The following is a 6627-nucleotide window of genomic DNA, read 5'->3' on the forward strand; positions in this document are numbered from 1 at the left end:
ACCATGAAGTAAACTAAGTCAATTCTGGAAGTACGTAATTTGTTTCCTGAGCGGAAAATGATTCGAATGTTCGATCATTCTTTTTCAGCTCAGATATGTTTTAATGTTTGTTTTCCTTACTGACATTAAGTTTCCTTAAACAAAGTTCAATTATTGCTATAGTGGATCCCAAGTGAATCCGTCTCCTATACTACATTGTTCAAATGTCGAAACGATCGCTTGTATAAATCACCCTGGAATCCGTTTTAATACAATAACACATATTATATATATTTAATCTGTATTGTACGCTTGACCTTTGTCCATGATGGAGGATAGAGTTATAGCGTATCGGATTTTTATCTTGTTTCTGAGATATAAATATGTTGTTTACTGATATCTGATTTCAAAGTCTAGCCTTGATTATTACTTCAGAAGGCTTCTGGAAGTGAAACTGTGTATGATTTGGTGTAAATTTCCATTCACATGATTGATATCTGTTTTCTAAAATGGTTTTGCGACATAGGTCAAATGGGGATAGTTTTAAAAAGAGGTTGTTTTAAAAAGTTGTCATCCCTTCTTTAAGTTCAGTCAGTATAAATATTTAATGTTATGTTAATATATAATTGGATAGGAATCATTTATTTAAATTATTCGTTGGAATTACAAAGTGCTCATTGATATTTTGGGCCAAATCTATATTAAGGGATCATTGTGAATTTTCAAAGTTATTCTGGATTATGCCTTGATAAGGCCTCAACACAATTTTCATATTAGCTGATTACAGATACTTTGTCACATAATTACTTTCAATATTGAAATTTATTCAGAACACTATATTTCTGGATTTTTAATAGATTTGCAAACGAAAACTTCAAATTATCTAGTCTGCTTGAAACTAATGAAATGTGACAAAGTTTGTTAGAGCTCTGTAAAGTCAACATCTATAAATAAATCAGCTGAGGTCAATTCAACTGTATTCATCGTCCGAACACAAGTAACAATGTTCATTCGGAAAACATGGGATATTTCTGCGAGACACAATTATACCTCGGATATATAAGGGTGTGGTAATTTGCCAAGAAAGTATTGGTTTGTTCCCCTGTAATATATCACAAGAGGAAACCGCAAAATTTTCAAACAGCTTTGAATTTTTCGATGATTGGATTGAGCGGTTGTACATTTGGACCCAATGCGCTATTTCTGCGAGATAAAATTATGCCAAGGATGTGTGTCGAAAATTGACATATTTAGTTCGCCGGAAATATCATCGCAAGAATGAAACAACCATGGTTATTTTTTTAACTTGATTGACATTAAGATTAACGGTGAAATTGCAAAGAAAAAAAATAGTTGTATGCATTCCTTTCTTCTCCGGTTAATCTTTGTTTTAAAAACCCAAAGTGGTCCCAACGGCACCTATTGATATATAGTCGAGGTTAGGACTGACTGAGAAATTTTGAATAATTAGGTGCTATATCAAGTTAAAAGTTAAAAAAAGATTATTAACACTTAGTGGGAAATTTAAAAATCTTGACTGTCCAGATAGTTGTTTTCCACCCTTCAGAAAGAAACACATTTACCTTTTGTCGTATTATGCTCTATATTTTCGGTTATTTGGAAAGTTTTTTCTTCCTAAAGATTGTTTACCTCTTTGCATGTTTTCATTCCTGCAAATACAGAACTTGCCATTTTAAAGGCTTCAAATGGACAGGTTTGTGCTGAAGTCCTTGAAACACCTCAAAGCCATGGTTTCATAGTTTATATGTCCCTCGTTTATTTTTTCATTAATGATAAGCTTAGCAGTCTTAGGTTATTCAAGTGTTGGGTCAAGGTTTAATTCCTGGTAGAATTCGAGTAACAAATCTTCGTTTCTGGAAAGGTCAGAAGAGAAAAAGTACCCTAAGTGATCCTTAAGCGGCAATTGGGTTGATCATGACGCAAAAACACTGCTTAGACTATGTTGAAGCTGTCATTGATAAATGTGCAACATCAATTAAAGTAATGCATTCTGCATATGTTGCAAAACAAAGCACTGGATTTAGTTCTAATCAATCGTCTTTCACAATGAAACCTCATACATATGTTAACAAAGCTTAACTATCCAAAACGTGCTGGGAAAACGCGTTCTATACCGGATTTGCCCAAATGTAAATATGTCCGAGCTTACTGCATTCTAAGATCCATTAGTATTCTATTAATTGATTATGGTTTCACTAACACAACAGTATGTAAATATGAATTTTGTTTGCTATTGATGTTTGTTAGTCGGTTTGAAAGAAAATCTGTAGAAGTGTTATTGATAATTGTAAGTTTTTGTGCCCAAAGGTGTATGGTTTGTGTTCGAAATTTCGGCAGTGAATTTGATTGAATGATTGAAAGTATCGATTGGTATAGTGAATTCGTCTAGTTTTTCCATCCTATCGTTCCATTTTATTTATACGTCATCAATGAAACGTGCCTACTGAAATGGTTTACGGCTTACATAGTCGAGAAATTGACTTTCGAATCTGCCCGCTTAGGTATTTGCTTATGATGGGACCATCTTAGTCCCCATGCCTGTACGGTTATATGGAGCTAATTCTTCTCATTAACCTCAAAGCGGATGACTTTAAGAACCAGCCCCAGGAGTTTGACGAATAATTCCTTGGGAAGCGTCTTCTCAGGTTTTGTTTCCTAATCATCTGTACATGCATGTATACCCTCATCATGCAGAATGCTGGTATAAAGGATTATACATCTAATGAAACAAGAATTGTCTCGGGTGGTAAGGGTTCCCTGGCTTTACTTTACACGGGATAGGTTCTTGTGTTCTGAAGGTAGGAGGGAAGTGTACGGATGTAGGGCCTAAGTATTCAGAGTTTTCTGTAGGGTGACCGTTACTAGAGATAATAGTGTCCTGTTTGTGTATTGTGAGTAGTAAATATGGTTTTAAAAATACGATATTCCATGGTTTCATATTTTATATGTCCCTCGTTCAGTTTTTCATTAATGATAAGCTTGGCAGTCTTATGATATTTAAGTGATGGGTCAAGGTTTAATTCCTGGTATAATTCGATATCAGTAAGCTTATTGTTTGCTTCCTTGATACGGTATTCTCGGTCCATCAGACCCCTTATATACGGTTTGATTATGATGTCTATTCCTGTTTTAAGTGACTCAAATGCTTCCTTTTCCTCTTTGTTTAGGTTTTAGCATTTGCGTGTTCGCGATATGTGGTTCGCTTTTGATCTATTAAATGAAAGCATCAAGGTTAGCAAATGAACTTTTTGGCAAGGACCAATCACTAAAAAGTGAGTTATTCCATGATGAATTATGAGTTCATGTAACGTGAATTTCAGTCGGTCTGCTAAGCTGTATCTCACTTTACCGACAGTGGTCTTTAACGTTATGTAATCTATATTAGTCTATGTTTATCCCATCACTCTCTGTACCACTTCTACTTCAGGCTTTAGTGTAAAGGTTTAAAAAATATTTATTTAAATGAGAATGGAGATTGTCATTTAGTTTATATGATGCCTCATTCATTTCGACTGATCTTTCATCTTTTTATACAAGGTCGACAGCAAGTCGTAAAACACCGGTTCTTATGAATTTTGTGGTGTTCCTATTTTGTTGAACGTTCACGATTCGATAGACAAGCCTACATTTTTATATTGAAATCGAGCCTTTCTGATTTTTTGGCGAATTTGAAAAAGCACTAAATGTTATATACCATGCAAATATGTATGAAAATTACACATTAAAAAGTATCAAAATATATCGTTTAAAAATTGAAACTCACTGATAAAATATCAATCATATTTTATAACATTTAGAAGAAATTACCACAATAAAGTGTATACCACGCTGTTGTAATTGGAGTGAAGTATCTACCCCTGGGTCAAGCCACTGCAGCCGACTCGCCCTGGTCATACGAACCCACACCCTTGTGGCTAAGGTAGTTCTGTCCCGTTTCATTAGTTTTAATCGCAATATCCTCTTAGTGCCGTTTTCTTTTTTTATTATTTCCGTTCCACGTCAGTCAAGACACTATATTATTATGTTGCCACACTCTTTTAGCTAGGGCATTTTAACTTGTGAAGTTCTATACATCCATTTTCATTAAGATATTTTTTTCTGTAGTAGTCAGGGGTACATCGGCATTATGTCTACTTCAAGATTCTGTTTGCTCGAGTTCAATTGATCTGTGGTAACTTGCGTCATTTGATACCTCAAGAAAGGCAATGTCAGTAACGCATTCAGATTTGAAGACAAGCACGCATTTTCTTCCATGATCTGCATGTCGAACTCATCGACAAACAGATCTTCAATATTCATAACTTCGAATTTATTCATTTTGAGGGAAAACAAATTTATTTTACCAGACATGAACTTCCATAAATGTGCCGTATTATTCAGCAAAGATTTAGTGTGCGTTTCCCAATTACAATCTTTATCCAGACAAACATTTCGGTTATATACGCTTCCCAGGCTCGTGCATCATGTCACAGGCTTGCTATCAGAGTTTGACATTGCAGCTACGGTGACACCCCATCAGACAATGTTATTCACAAAATCAAATTTACAGATAATAATAATAATAATAATAATAATAATAATAATAATGATAATAATAATAATGACCGTATAAAGTCTAATCTTTAGAAACTCTATGCGCTTACAAACTTAGACAGCACCTATTACATAAAAATACATATAAAAGGATATGATTACAGAAACCAAACACCATAAAATTAGAAAACATAAAAAAATGCTGAAAATATTTAAGGTAGGTAACAGTATTAGGTCTTTACATTTGTTCTTACAGTCGAAATAGGTGGGTTTTAAGAGCACTCTTGAATGGGATCATTGTGTCTTTGTATGTAAGTTCATTGGGCAATTCGTTCGACGTTACCGGGCCTGTTATGCAAAAGAACCTTGTCTATATGACAGCGTTTCCATAGTGGGAATAATGAGTATACGATTCTCAGAAGAAGAGGGTAATTATCTTGCTGGGGTGAGGTCGGATAGGTATGTTGGATTGGAGCCCGTCACTAATGCGTATCGCAGAGAACAAATGTTGTGTTTGATTCTGGATCGAATGGATAGCCAGTGTAGTGTACATAGCAGTGGGAAGGTATGTTCTGATCGTGGTACTCTAAGGATGATCCGAACACCTGTGTTTTGAACGTTTTGAAGTTTCTGAAATAGATATTGAGATAAGGCAGAGAGAATTGCGATACAATAGTCCAGTCTTGAAAATACTAATGAGCAAACAAGGGTTTAGTGGCATCAACTGTCATATATTTCCGAATGGAGCTTATGGTTCTCAGCTCAAGATATACAGTCTTGCATATGTTCATGACATGTTGGTGCAAGGTGAGAGTACTGTCCAAGGTAACACTTAGGTTTCCCACTGAGTGTTTGAATGTAATGTTGGTGTTGCTTATTTTTTGTTAATTTTTGGATTTCAAGGATATGATTGAGAAAGTCTTTGTATTGTCCTCAAAATGACATCAGTTTTATCATCATTCGTCTGCAGCTTGTTACATCGCCAATAATTTCACGTCAGAAAAGCACTTGTCTACACCTTGGATAGTAGCATCAACTTCAGTTTGGTGGCTAGATTTGTATATTTGGGTGTCGTAAGTGTTAGTAAGACACTGGATGGTGATCTATGACACTTGAAATCGGCTGATTGTATAGAATGAAGAGAATAAAAATCGGCTGATTGTATAGAATGAAGAGAATAAATCCAATAAAAAAACTGCCTGTGGAACACTACAACATAGATCATCTGGGCTGGAGTGTATTCCATATGCAGACATAATTTGTGTCCTGTTGACTAAGTGGGACTTGAATCTCAATAATGGTGTATCATGCATGTCAAATACGTGATGGAGACTGTAAAGTAATATATCATGATCTATTGTGTCAAATACTGCAGACAAATCGTGGAGGTAAGGACTGTAACCTTTCCGCTGTCCGAAGCAGAGATAATGTCATTAATAACATTTAGAAAAACAGTTTTAGTACAGTGGCAATGCAGGTTGTACATTGTCAAAATGACTGTTTGAATTCAAATGATTGTTCTTGGAAATCAACGGCACCCAACGAGTAGTAACAAGAAGCACTGTTAAGCAAGAAAACAAAGAGATCAAATGATAAAGATCAAATTATTGCAGCTTATGAACATTGGCATAATGTTTTCATTGCATTGGTTATATGAAGGTTAACAGCTATGATTAATAAACACATATGCATCAAACATGATGACACTCTCCCCGCAACTATATACATGCTAAAGTGAGTATGCATATCTCCCAGCATGATCTGCAAACATTTTGTGTCATTGGATTAAGGTTTGCATTTCATGATTTTGTTTAATGTCTTTATTCATCTTATTCCTTTATAATCGTTGTCATAGATTGAAAATGGTTGATATTTAGATATTGAAAATTCCGAATTAAAGTTAGTCTTTTCTTCTTTACATTATTTTCATATATTACATAATACAATAGTTTAGCACAGAAAACATGATATTGTTTAATATAGTAACACAGCATAGAAACGCTGTTTGAAGTACGTAAACTGTAACACACGTTTTATTCAATGGCAATGCATGTATGACATCCACACGAGAAAGGTTTTGTACAATCAGAAAGA

This window comes from Sinohyriopsis cumingii, unplaced genomic scaffold (genome assembly GCF_028554795.1).
Source record: "Sinohyriopsis cumingii isolate HCF-2022 unplaced genomic scaffold, ASM2855479v2 utg001356l, whole genome shotgun sequence".
Taxonomy (NCBI): domain Eukaryota; kingdom Metazoa; phylum Mollusca; class Bivalvia; order Unionida; family Unionidae; genus Sinohyriopsis; species Sinohyriopsis cumingii.